The 12267-nt window shown below is 36.0% G+C and overlaps 1 protein-coding gene and 1 non-coding gene across 6 annotated transcripts in view; both read left to right on the top strand.

Moving 5' to 3' along the window:
- Positions 1–12267, top strand: part of GRIA3 (glutamate ionotropic receptor AMPA type subunit 3) — a 358867-nt gene that overhangs the window by 71264 nt on the left and 275336 nt on the right. The gene's annotated exons all lie outside the window — the stretch shown is intronic.
- Positions 5290–5394, top strand: LOC129400467 (U6 spliceosomal RNA). The gene has a single exon (XR_008627706.1). It is a non-coding gene; the product is annotated as a U6 spliceosomal RNA (small nuclear RNA).

Below are 12267 nucleotides of genomic sequence, written 5' to 3'. Positions count from 1 at the left end.
GGATATCGTGGTACTTCTGAAGGAGGCAACAATTGGTAAGGACACAAATATAGACCAAAACAACAGGGAATGGAACTACAATGGCATCTCATCAAAAATGTGTGGTGGGAGAATATCAGTTCACTGGTGCTTGAGTTCATCCTCATTTGCTGTATGGTGTTCAGCCTTGGATGCTGAATTCTAAAAGTGACATTTTAATGAAATAACTTATGGTGGCCCTAGCAGTGAAGACCTGTAAGATATATCTGAAATGTTAAGGATGATTGATCTAAAGAAGAAAATGTATAGACGTGTGGTATATATATATATATATATAATATTTTCCATATGTTTGAAAACCTGTCATTAGAAGAGAGATGAGCTTCATACACAAAGAAGCAACCATACATGGTGAAAGCTACAGAACAACAAATTTGTGTTCAATATAATTAAAAAGCTTTCAATTAAAAATCTTTATACCTATGTATATAAAAAAAATCTAATCCAAAGCTTTCCCATGACAAGAATGATTGCCATGGGAAACAGTGATGTTACCATCATAATTATTCAAGTTGAAGAACTAGAAGATATCTCAAATAGCATGTGCAAGAATCTGAATTAATTTCCAACACTACATACCAGCCTTTATCACTGCCACAGTAACCCTGGTTTCCCAATTAAATAAATATTCAAGGTGTAATTCGAATTGGAAAACCCCAACTTTCAATCAAGCTATAGAAGGGATGTTTGACCTGTTTAGGATAATAGAGTGTACAGCTGTAGGTCATTATAATACATATTAAGAAAATTAGCTAAGAGAGCCACCAGAGAGGGATAGCATAGCAAGTAATGTGTGTGCTTGTATGCATCTAACCTGAGTCTGATCCCTGGCAACATGTATGGTCACACGAGCAACATTAGGAGTGATCTCTTAGTGCAAAGCCAGGAGTACACCCTGAAAATAACTGGGTGTAGCTCCAAAATAATTCACTAATTAAATATATAAATAAATGAACAAACAAAATAGAATTGGAAAGAAAAGAATGTACTCTTGTCTCACAATGGAGCTAAATATTTAATTATTTTATGTTTTTTTAAGAATACATAAAATTCATGTAGCAATTCATTAGTTTTTCAGAGTCATTCTTAGGGACACAGCTCACCTTCTCACCAAGCATTAGACACATTGCTTTATATAGCTATCAAATACTATGGGGCATAAGTCAGACTTGAAGCTCTGATCTATTGTGTCAAATTTTAGGATATACTCATAGAAGCATAGGAGTACAACACTTTCCTGCCCAATGTTAAAACATTGAGTGTTAACTGGATCACTAGATCAATTAGTTTTTCAATTAAGATTTGTGTGAAATTCTCTGAAAAAATTAGTTTAAAGTCAAGAAAGTCCCCTGACTACTTAAGATGATTTATGGAGATATGTGAGTCAGTGCCAGAGACTAAGGCTGAAAAAATTAAAAATTCTTTTGAGTCATTTGCTATGGAGATGATGGTTACAAGGAATCAAAAAGTAATGCCACCTTTTCACTGAAACACAGTAGCTTTTATAATTTTTAAATGAAGAGTTTCAGGTATTAATTCCATTTATTCTTATCATGTCCCTATGAGATGGGCAAGGCAAGTGTTAGTTTTTCTGGCTTATAAATTACAGATATGAATCCCAGTGTGGTCACTTACCCAAAGTCACACAGCAAAAACAACTAAACCATATAAAAACACTTCACAGTGGAAAGCAAGAAGAAATATTTTATGAAATTACATTTGTAGCATATATGATGCATCAGTTGAAGACAGACTTCTTTGAAAACAACCAAATACTGCATCTATCAATTTAACCTACACAACAATGAAAGTAGATATTATTATCTTAAATTATTTTAAGCAAGAAAATGGGGTTTGGAGAATTTATTAGCCCAAGGCTATTCAACCAATAATTTCACCTCAAAAATGAACTCCAAATCTTCACCTCCATTGCATAAGGCAAATCCAAACCTCTAATTGTCTGTTTCCTGAACTATATAATGGCATATGAATGTTCTTCCTGCGTTCTCCCTGTCCCCTTACAGTCTCTAACCATACAGCAGCCCTATAAAGTTTTATTTAAAAAGAAAAAAAAATCAACTCTAAGAATACCCATGATCAAAATCCTTCCAAGATTTCCTCCCAACGTCCTTAAAATAAAATCTAATTTCCTAAGCAACATCTTACAAAGTCCTCCACAGTTAGGTCTCTGCCTCCTACCAGATTCATCTCTCACCCCGTCTTTACTGGCCACCCTCCAGTCAGGCTATTCTTCTTTCAGTACTTCAAATACATCAAATTCTGTCCTCCCTCAGGGTCTTAGCAAATGCTTTTCTCTCTGCACAGGATGATCTTCTATTCTCTGCTGTCAGATCAAATGTCACATCCTCAGACAAATTTTCCCTGATATAATCTAAATAAAAATCACTTTGTCTTATAGTCTCATCACATCCTCTTTGTATTAAAGCAATAATAAGGACATACTGCTATGACAGTTTTCTTTCTTTTTTGTGGCGGGGGGGGCACACCCAGCAATGCTTACTCTTGACTCTCAGGCTTAGGATTCACTCCTGGTGAATATGGATATGGATACCAGAGTATGGTACTGGATGCCAGGGATTAAACCCAGGTCGGCCACATGCAAGGCTAGCACCCTACCCACTGTACTAATGCTCTGTCCCCTAAGAGAGTTTTCTATATATTTGCTGCTAACACTAGAGTGTTAGCATCATGAGAATAAAAGATCCATATCTTTTTTTGCTTACTGCAGTATCCTAGAAATGAAACAGTATTTTTCATTATGCTTATGCTTTTTCTAAGACATAATTAGAAACTCAACTTTATGTGATTAATAAATTAATAAGCAAAAAATTTAAAACTCTTGAGTCCCAATTATAACCACATTGCCTTGCTATAAGATGGCCTAAAATGCACCGCTTACCCCAACACATCCCAGCATATCTCCTGCGATTTCTGACACTGCTGCGAAAGGATGGTTTGGATTTATGCTGTAAAAGGATTTTTCCAAAATGCATGCACTTATATGTAAATGCTTCCATTTGCAAGCCATTATATTCAAGTAGGATCAAATGTTGATAATGAGTGTTTTCTTTGCCAGCATTTAGATACATGCCTTGTAATTGAAAAAATAACTAGTTAGACTCTCAGAAGGCAGTGTATTCCTGAAAGCAGAACAAAATGTTCAAGGGAATTAACCCTAAGATGGTAATTAAGCCATGGAATCATCAGCTGGAGAATGGGGCTGACATCTTGGTTCTCACTCTGGTACTATAAGCACCCATTGGGATTACAGGAACCCGTGACAGAAAGTATGTTCAAGGGATAAAGTAACTCATTTATTTGAATCTGTAGAAAGTATGGGCTTTCCACTAACCCCGATCCACCACACCAACTCCATTCACTAATTCTTCTTCTCCTCATTCCTAGATTGAATACAAATAGCCAGTTAAAGGACAAAACATTGGAGATATGTGTTTATATGGCAGACTTTAAAGAATTCAAAGTAGTCACCTTGCCAAACATTTACCCTTAAATTAAACTTTTTTGAACCTTCAAGTGTGTATGCATTTTGATTTGTTATTAGATGTAGGATAAGAGGGGGAAGGCAGCAGGAAGTAATGTTGCTTCCTGAAAATATTTAGTAATGTTTTGAGGCATTTGGGCATGTCATAACTGGAAGGTGATGATGCTATTTCCATCTAATGAGTTGAGGCCAGGGATGCTACTAAATATCCTATAATGCACAGGATGCTTCCCCATAACAAATAATTTTCTTCTTATAATGTCAATAATGCTGAGGCTGGAAAAACCTTTGCTTACTCATATGAAAACATTGATTTATTAGTCCATTAGCAACTCACTTACAGATATCACAGAAATGTAAGTTGGTATTAGTATATTTTGATCAGATAGCTGGAATCAGTTGCTAAATGGAAATAGTAAAGACATGATGGTGAATCTAATAGTAGTACTTAAGATATAGTGGGAGAAAAAGGAATCATGTCATCAGTTTTAAGGCCACTCTCAGTGTTTAAGTTTAAGAGAGTAGGAATGAGAGACTGATCTGAAAATAAACAAGCTTTTGAAGTAAAATTGACAAAGATCCTAAGAATGATATAGTAGAATGAGGCAGAAAGATAAGGCAAAGATGAAATATAAGACTCTAGCTTGAGTAAGTGGAATAAGAATGATTCATTAAAAGATATTGGGACAGAAGGAGCATATCCGCAGGTGGTGGATGAGAATGGAGAAATATGCATGAGTGATGTTGTAAAGGTACCTGGGTGAGGTAAGTTTAATAAGATGCTAGATATATAAATATGGGCTAGAGACTATTATGTATGGTGCTACACTGCATACAGCTGACCCTGACCCAATACCCGGCACCCATGTGATCCTCCAAGCTCTATTAGGAATGTCCCATGATCACAGAGCTATGAGTAGTCTCTGAGCATTTCCAGGTGTGGTCTAAAAAAAGAAAAGCAAATAAATGTGAATTTGAAGTTTATAAGTGTGTCTTAAGTCATAAGTATGTACATTCATGTGTTGCTCAGACATTTCAGTCAATGATAGACTATATGTTTATATTTGATAGACGATATAAATATATCTCTTTATATGTATATAGCCCAGTAGATTTATCATACAACTCATATAGCAGGATATGCAGTGGCCTGTATGATCTGTTCTTGTGTAAATACACTCTGTGGTAATCTTGGAACAACAAAATCACCTAACAATGCATTTCTCACAACATATTCTCACCATTAAGCAGAACGTAAGTACAGTTAGAAGTCACTCACAGGAAGGTAGAAAGATGATATCCACTGCTTGGCACATATCAGGAACTCCATAAATATATGTTGAATTAAAATATTCAATAGTTAGAGTAAGAAGAAAGAAGGCCATAATCTTTGTATACATCTTCAGAAGAGGTGCAACAAGAAGCTGAAAATAAATAGTAAGGGAGGCGAAGGTAAAAGAACAGAACAAGAGTTTAGTTTTGTTGAAAAAGAGAAAAAAGAATTTAAAGGAGGAGAATTTGAACAGGAATATCAAATTCTGCTCAGCATTCAAGCTACATGGGGTTTATGTATTGAGCTGATTTTACAGTGAGCAGGTCATTCCCAAACTTGAGAAAACTGTTTCAGTGGAGTGATGAATAAATAGTTTGCAGACTGAAGGGGTTACAAGGTCCTTATAAGTACATCATTAATGTTAGAATAATATTTTATGTTAGAAGTTAGAACAGTGCTCACTTCGGCAGCACATATACTAAAAATTGGAATGATACAGAGATTAGCATGACCCTTGCACAAGGATGACATGCAAATTTGTGAAGTGTTTCATATATTTTTGTGGAGTATAATATAACATAACATGAGACTGACACCCAAAGACAGTAGATACAAGGTCCAGGAAGACTGCACCATAGTTGGAAGTCTGCCTCATGAGCGGGTGGGCAGGGTGGGGGGTAGAAAGCAGCTGGAATAGAAAAGGAATCACTAAGAAAATGGGGGTTGGAGGAATCAGTCAGGATGGGAGGTGTGTGCCAAAAGTAGATAATGGACCAAACATGATGTAGATAATGGACCAAACATGATGACCGCTCAGTGTCTGTGTTCAAGCCATAATGCCCAAAAGTAGAGAGAGAGTATGGGAAATATTGTCTGCCATGGAGGCAGGGGGAGGGTGGGAAAGTGGGGGTACACTGGGGAAATTGGTGGTGAGGAATATGGACTGGTGGAGGGATGGGTGTTTAATCATTGTGTGATTGTAACCCAAACATGAAAGCTTGTAACTATATCTCAGGGTGATTCAATAAAATAAAAAAAAGAAGTTAGAAGTTATGAAAGTTGTAGGGATTTAGGCAAGAAGACTTTTGGTCTGACAGGGATAAGGCACCATAGAAAGCTAAAAGCACAAATTTGAATAGCTAATTGCCATGTGTGTTTGCTCAGTACATCAGTGGTATTATTGAACTTCCTGTAAAACTCAGTTGGGGTCACATATAATTGAGCAGTCCAACATATAAAGTTAGGTTCAGTTTAAGATCAGTCAACGTAGCATGATTGATCTCGAGAGGTATGGAGCTATGTTAAGTGTATTAGTTTTCTACTTACTGCTGCAACAAATTATATTTAAAGACAAAATAGCCCTAGTGCATTATTTTAAATTTTCTATAGTCTAGAAGTCTTGTAAACCTCACCAAACTAAAAGTAAGGCACCAACAAGACTGTTCTTGTCTGAAAGAAATAAAGAATCCAATTTCTTGCCTATCACAACTTCTAGAGTCTTTCATTCATATCCCTTAACTGATAGTATCTTTCCACTTTCAAAGATAGCAATAGTTAATTAGTCCTTGTCATAAAGCATCACTTTGATATTTTTGTAACCTCTGACTTCCAGATTTAAAGAACCCTGGGACTGTACCAGGCCACCCAGGGAATCCAGGATACTATTTCTATTTTAAGATCAAATCATTATCAATCTTAATTCCATCTACAAACCTAATTTCGCTTTATCATGTAACCTAATTCACATATCTGGGTTATTAAGACATGATCATCTTTTTGGAGATTATCACTCAGACTACCATATAGCGGATACATAAAAATGCACACACACCACAGACACACACATCATCTGTCATCTAATAATCATAATTTCATAAGAGAAAAGATGTCTGCATTGAACACTAAGTAATAAAAGTGTGTTTAAAGAAAAATCCTGTTCTTATGAAGAAAGAACAACTTCTAAAACAGAGAATTAGCTCAATAGGCTTTGCATGTAGTCCTGATTTGATCCCCAGAACCATATGTTTCCCCTGAGCATCTCCAGTAATGACCCCCAAAACAAAATTGAAGAATTCATTAATTTTAAATAACAATGGTTAATTTTTAGCTCAATACATACACAAGACTAGAAACTTTACCATGAACCAACACCACAACATTAAATGTTTTAAAGCATCCCTGAAGGTCCTTCCCCCTCTAGCTCTAAGCTTCTTCAAATCCTTGTAATTCAAGGAATAAACTATGGCATTATGTGGCAAACAGTCTACAATATATTTCTTTTAGTTTCTTTGTTGTATCTTTTTTTCCTATATGTTTCAAATGTGATCATTAAATCAGCAAGAGACTTCAGTTTCCTCTGCCCACTCCCCATCCCCAATTCAAAGTCTAAGTAAAGTGTTCTGTAAATGGTATGCAATATTGTTATACTGATCTTTGGGGTAATCAGTTGTTTGAATTTTTGTAATGATGCCTTTTGGAATATGAGTGGTGTAATTAGCTGCCAGAATATACATTAACAATACCTGTCCCGATCCTACAGTCTGAGGGACTATAAATAAAAGCATGACAGCTGGCTCTAGCCTTGCTTGTCACTCAACATTGAAGGGAACTCAGCTGGGAAGCTACACTAGAGTCCCTAGGAATCCAGGATATAGTCATAAATGACATATTCAATGAGAAGAATTAGGTGTTTTGCTAGTGGGAAGAGATAGAAACAGGCACTCTTATGAAGCAGATTACCAAGATACTTCATACTGGAAAGGCACAGAGGCCCCAGGTGGAAACAGTGTTTTACCAGCATGAAGACATTATATCAAGAGGGGAAGAGTCAGAGAACAACAACAGCAAAATCAACAGGGTTTAATTAACAGGGTTTCTTTCTTAACCCATTGTCACCCAGGAATAAAAACAAAAATGGGCATCATAGAAATGTATGGAGAAGGTAAAAGACAAGGAAAGCTCTGATGTCTAGGTACTTATTTTGAGATCAAAGGCAATCGTTACTCTAAGGAAGTAACCTGGTGGGATTTAAGAGGACACAGATTGCTACAAAAAAATTGGCATGAGGGAAGTAACACTGAACTATTTAATAGCACAGAGCTATTTTCTTTTTCTTTTTTTTTTCCAGTTCTTAACTATGCCTTTTATTTTTTGGTGATTTTTATACATTTTATTTTCATAAAGTAGTTCATAATAGTTCATTACAGATAATATTCAAGCACCTATCCAACCAGTAAGCATCTTCCCACCACAATAAGAGGGAAGTAGCACAGAGCTATTTTCTGTAAACCATTTAATTTACTTCTCAGTATATAATAAACAAACATAATATAAAACTAAAGTATATCTTATTTGTCTTACTGGTTATCTTCTTTTCTCCTTACTAGCATACAAGTTACAAGAGGTCATCTTCTTGTTTCCTCTTGTATCTCCCAATACCTCAAACAGTACTTGGCACATAGCAGATATTCAGTAAATATTTGTTGCATGAATAAATAGCTGGAATTAATTAGGTATCCTTTACAAATCAGACAATTTTATAGATGCTTCCTGTGTATTAATTCATTTAACTGTAGCAATCAAATGTTAAGATGGTTGTGGTTATTATTCCTATTTGACAGATGATGAAACTTGATCAGAGACAGTTATTAAACAATTGGCTTAATAAATGATGTATTCAGGATTTCAATCCTTAGATCTAACCTCAGAACCTGTGTGTGTTATCACTGTCTAATACTGAGGCTAAAAGAGGTTAAATAACTTGAACAAAACCATGCAGTTTAAGACTGGAACACATGTCTACCTTCTCAGAAACTGTTGCCTTTTTCTGTACTTTCACCTTCATAAAATTGCCAAGATAACTGTTTCTTCCATAACCATTTTCTCAAGGATTGATCTTCTGAGATAAATGGATGTTCATTAGTGATTCATATAAAGTTAACAGACATCACCTAAAATATAAGTTACAAGAATTAAGGATGCAAACACTTGCCATGCATGTGTACCACCCTGAATTTGATGCCTGGAATTGCCCCCCACCAAAAAACATCATGGGTCGCAACAGATTACTACTCTGTCACCTGCTCTTACTGTTGGTATTTGCAACTGGAGGGAGGTGAGCGAAGCATCTGGTATATGAGTCATGGGAAAACTCCTGCTGGAACTAGCTATGCTGAGAGCCAGGTATTTAGGATAAGTCACTTTCATGCCGGGCAAACCCTCACCCATGCTGCCCTAGATAGCTCTGGAGTAGGGATGGCGTAGAGATGCTGATAATGCATTTCTAAAAGACTGGTTCATAATTCATTTTGTGACCTTGTTCAAAACATTTCTCTTCATGTCACAGTTTCTTTATGTTAAGGATGAATAGGACCAGTGGAAACCTGTGTTCCATCAAAAGAGTTCCACTTTATCTCTTTTTTATATTGGACTTTTCCATAAAAACTTTCTTTTGGAGAAAGGATTCCTCTACATAAAAACCCTGAATAAAGTAATTTTTAAGTTCCTTCTGACTCAAAAGTTCTAAATTCATAGACACAGTCCTTTGGTTAAGTTTAGTATTCCATTCAATCCCACGGTCAGGAGATACTCTGTGAGAAGCCATTCACCGGCCCTCTATGTTTCAGCTTCTTTCAAAAGCTATTAACCCAGTCCTTATATGGCCATTAGACTTCTTATTGGTACTTCTTTTTATGTTGTTTTATATATGTTGAGGTAGAATAATGGTAACTAAGCACAGTATTATTTGCAAGACATATGCATATCCATTTTACATGAAGGGAATAAAACATTTTCTGATAGTCTAATACTCTTCTTGTTAGTGTCTCCCACTGTGGGTGTCTGCCTCTTGATCACAGTAGCCTGAGGTTTGTTATTTAACTGTAGTATGTTGGGGAACAGTTTTTCTCTAAGGTGCTCATAGTCACAATGCGTACAGGGTCCAAGGATGACAGGCACGTGGAGAAACCACTCTGGAGACAACTAATGGCCATTCACTTTATATACACACATAATTTATAGAAGGATCTGGCTTAAGGGGATGGTCCAATCACACAAAGTTTAGCATTACTGACCTATCACCTTTCCAACTCCGTTTTGCCCCAGCCCAATCCCAATTAGGGTTAGATGCTACAGTTAGGAATAACTCGCTGAGTGTAGGTAACAATAGTTGGGGGGATGGGTGAGACTCAAGTCCAGATAGCTGGTGTTTGTCAAATGTGCCCAGATACTCCCTACTGGGTTGCTATGCAGGGACAGGTCTTATCTGCTATGCAGGGTCAGACCTTATCTGCTCTGGTGCCCGTTGCCATGCTCCACAATAGTACTCCTAAGTCTGTTGTTTGAGCTATGAGAAAAACTATAAACTTGACTTGGAACTATTTTTTTATTTTTCTTAATCCACACTTGCTCACATACTATTTTTATAAGGTTGTCTTTGATTCTTTTCTTCATTGTACATAGGCTAAATAATTTCACTAAATATTTCTAACTGGTGTATGGGAATCATATGTACAATATTAATCTCTCCTGGTAAGTTTTAAACAAGCCAAAATAGCACATTGGTTAGGTGTGGGTATATGTATATTTTAAAAAGTATATATTCTAAAAGGTAGTAATAAATGCAAGATTCAGGACACTTGTTACCTAAGACAAAGTCAAGGAAAGTCAGTGGAATAAAGGAAGCGCACACAGGCAAAAATAGGCTATCATTATGTTAAGTTTCTTGTTTTGTGTGATAATTTTATGGTTGTTTATTTTATTTTAAATATATAAATACAATAAACAAAATATGAAAGCTCCGATATGACCTTTTCAGCATTCTGAACCCCTTATGTTAAAAAATGATTATAAAAGTAATACAAGACTTTAAAAACCGTAATGTAACTGCATCCACATTTTATTTTCTGCTTCATTCCAATATGTCAAGGGATTTTTGAAATTTTCAGTTGATTGCGGCAATAGCACTGCCTCTGAGTTTACTTGCCCTTCAATTATGGTCCAGAATTTTGTCAGGTTGGAAGCATACTGAATATTGCCCATGAGTCTTTATTTGCATAGGATTTGTGGAGCTTTCCCTGGACCTTGCATGTTAGCTTGCATCTAACAATTACTACCTCCTGTATTATTTTGGATGATGGGCTCTGATTACTTCATCCAAACTTCCAAGCCCACGACCATTAATAAGGAAGTATTAATTTGAGTGTTGCCAGATAAAATATAGGATTCTCAATTAAATTTGAATTATATACATAATGATTTGATTATTTGAAACTAAAATTTAATTGTATATACTATGTTTTTATCTCATAATGTTAAAATTATTTGAGCAAATAATTACTCTTTAATGTGATAGTTGAATTTGGGTCCCAGGGAGTATGCATTGTGAAACCAGGCAGATTTGGTTCAAATCTTGGCTTCCCACTCAATAGAAAAGTATTTTTATCTCAAAATTATTAGGTATTAAAAAGGAACATTAGCTATATCTCATGCAGCTAGGAAGATTTAATAATTGTATATTTCTTACATAGTAACTAGTACCTACAAGTTACTCAATGGTTATTATCATATTACTGCCAATTTTATTCAGAACATTATGTCGACTAGTCAAGATTTGGCCATATGTGAACTAGACAAGATTAGACCTGATTCTATAAAACTCTCCAGTTTATGGGGGCAGAGCAACAGTACAGAGCTTTCCTTACATGTGACTTTCCCAGGTTCAATCTCCAGCATCACATATGACACCCCCAAGAAGAGACGTGATCTCTGAATTCAAAGTCAGAAATAAGCCCTGAGCACTGCCAAGTGTAACCTCCCAAAACCTCTCCATTTATGAAATTAATATGAGAATTGAAGGCCCCTTAGTATCTTCATTGATGATGACAAATTCAATATGATTTCTAACTACTTCTATTTTATTTATGAACAGTCTTTTGGCCACCTGTCATGCAACTTCCCAGATTATTTGTCTAGCTGAATTTTTTCCTTTTAATATAAATTTCTCACTTTATGTGCATGGTTGAAGGTCACTTAGAAACCCTCAAGAAGCTATTATTTTGGGCCAGAGCAATAGTATAGCAGGTAAGGCACTTGCCTTGCATGTGGCTGACATGAATTTGATCCCCTAACCCAATATGATCCTCTGAGTACTGCCAATAGTGGTCCTGAGTACAAAGCCAAGAGTAAGCCCTGAACTCAGCTGGATGTGGCCTCAAATCCAAAAATTACAAGAAGCTATTTTCTTTCCAGATGGTTATGCATGAGTAACAATCCCCTTTATATGCCGCCCTCAAACCAATGACTGTGCTTGCTTCATAAAAAGGAAGTCCTTAAAAGGGGCTGGGGAGGAAGCCCAGATGAATGTGGATTTAATATAATGCATAGAAAGCAAGATAATGCAGAGACTGAGAACTTTTCTTTCTCACAATAACAT

This window comes from Sorex araneus, chromosome X (assembly GCF_027595985.1).
Source record: "Sorex araneus isolate mSorAra2 chromosome X, mSorAra2.pri, whole genome shotgun sequence".
Classification (NCBI taxonomy): Eukaryota; Metazoa; Chordata; class Mammalia; order Eulipotyphla; family Soricidae; genus Sorex; species Sorex araneus.
The sequence above is the reverse complement of the archived record's forward strand: the minus strand, read 5'-3'. Positions and strand labels throughout refer to the sequence as shown.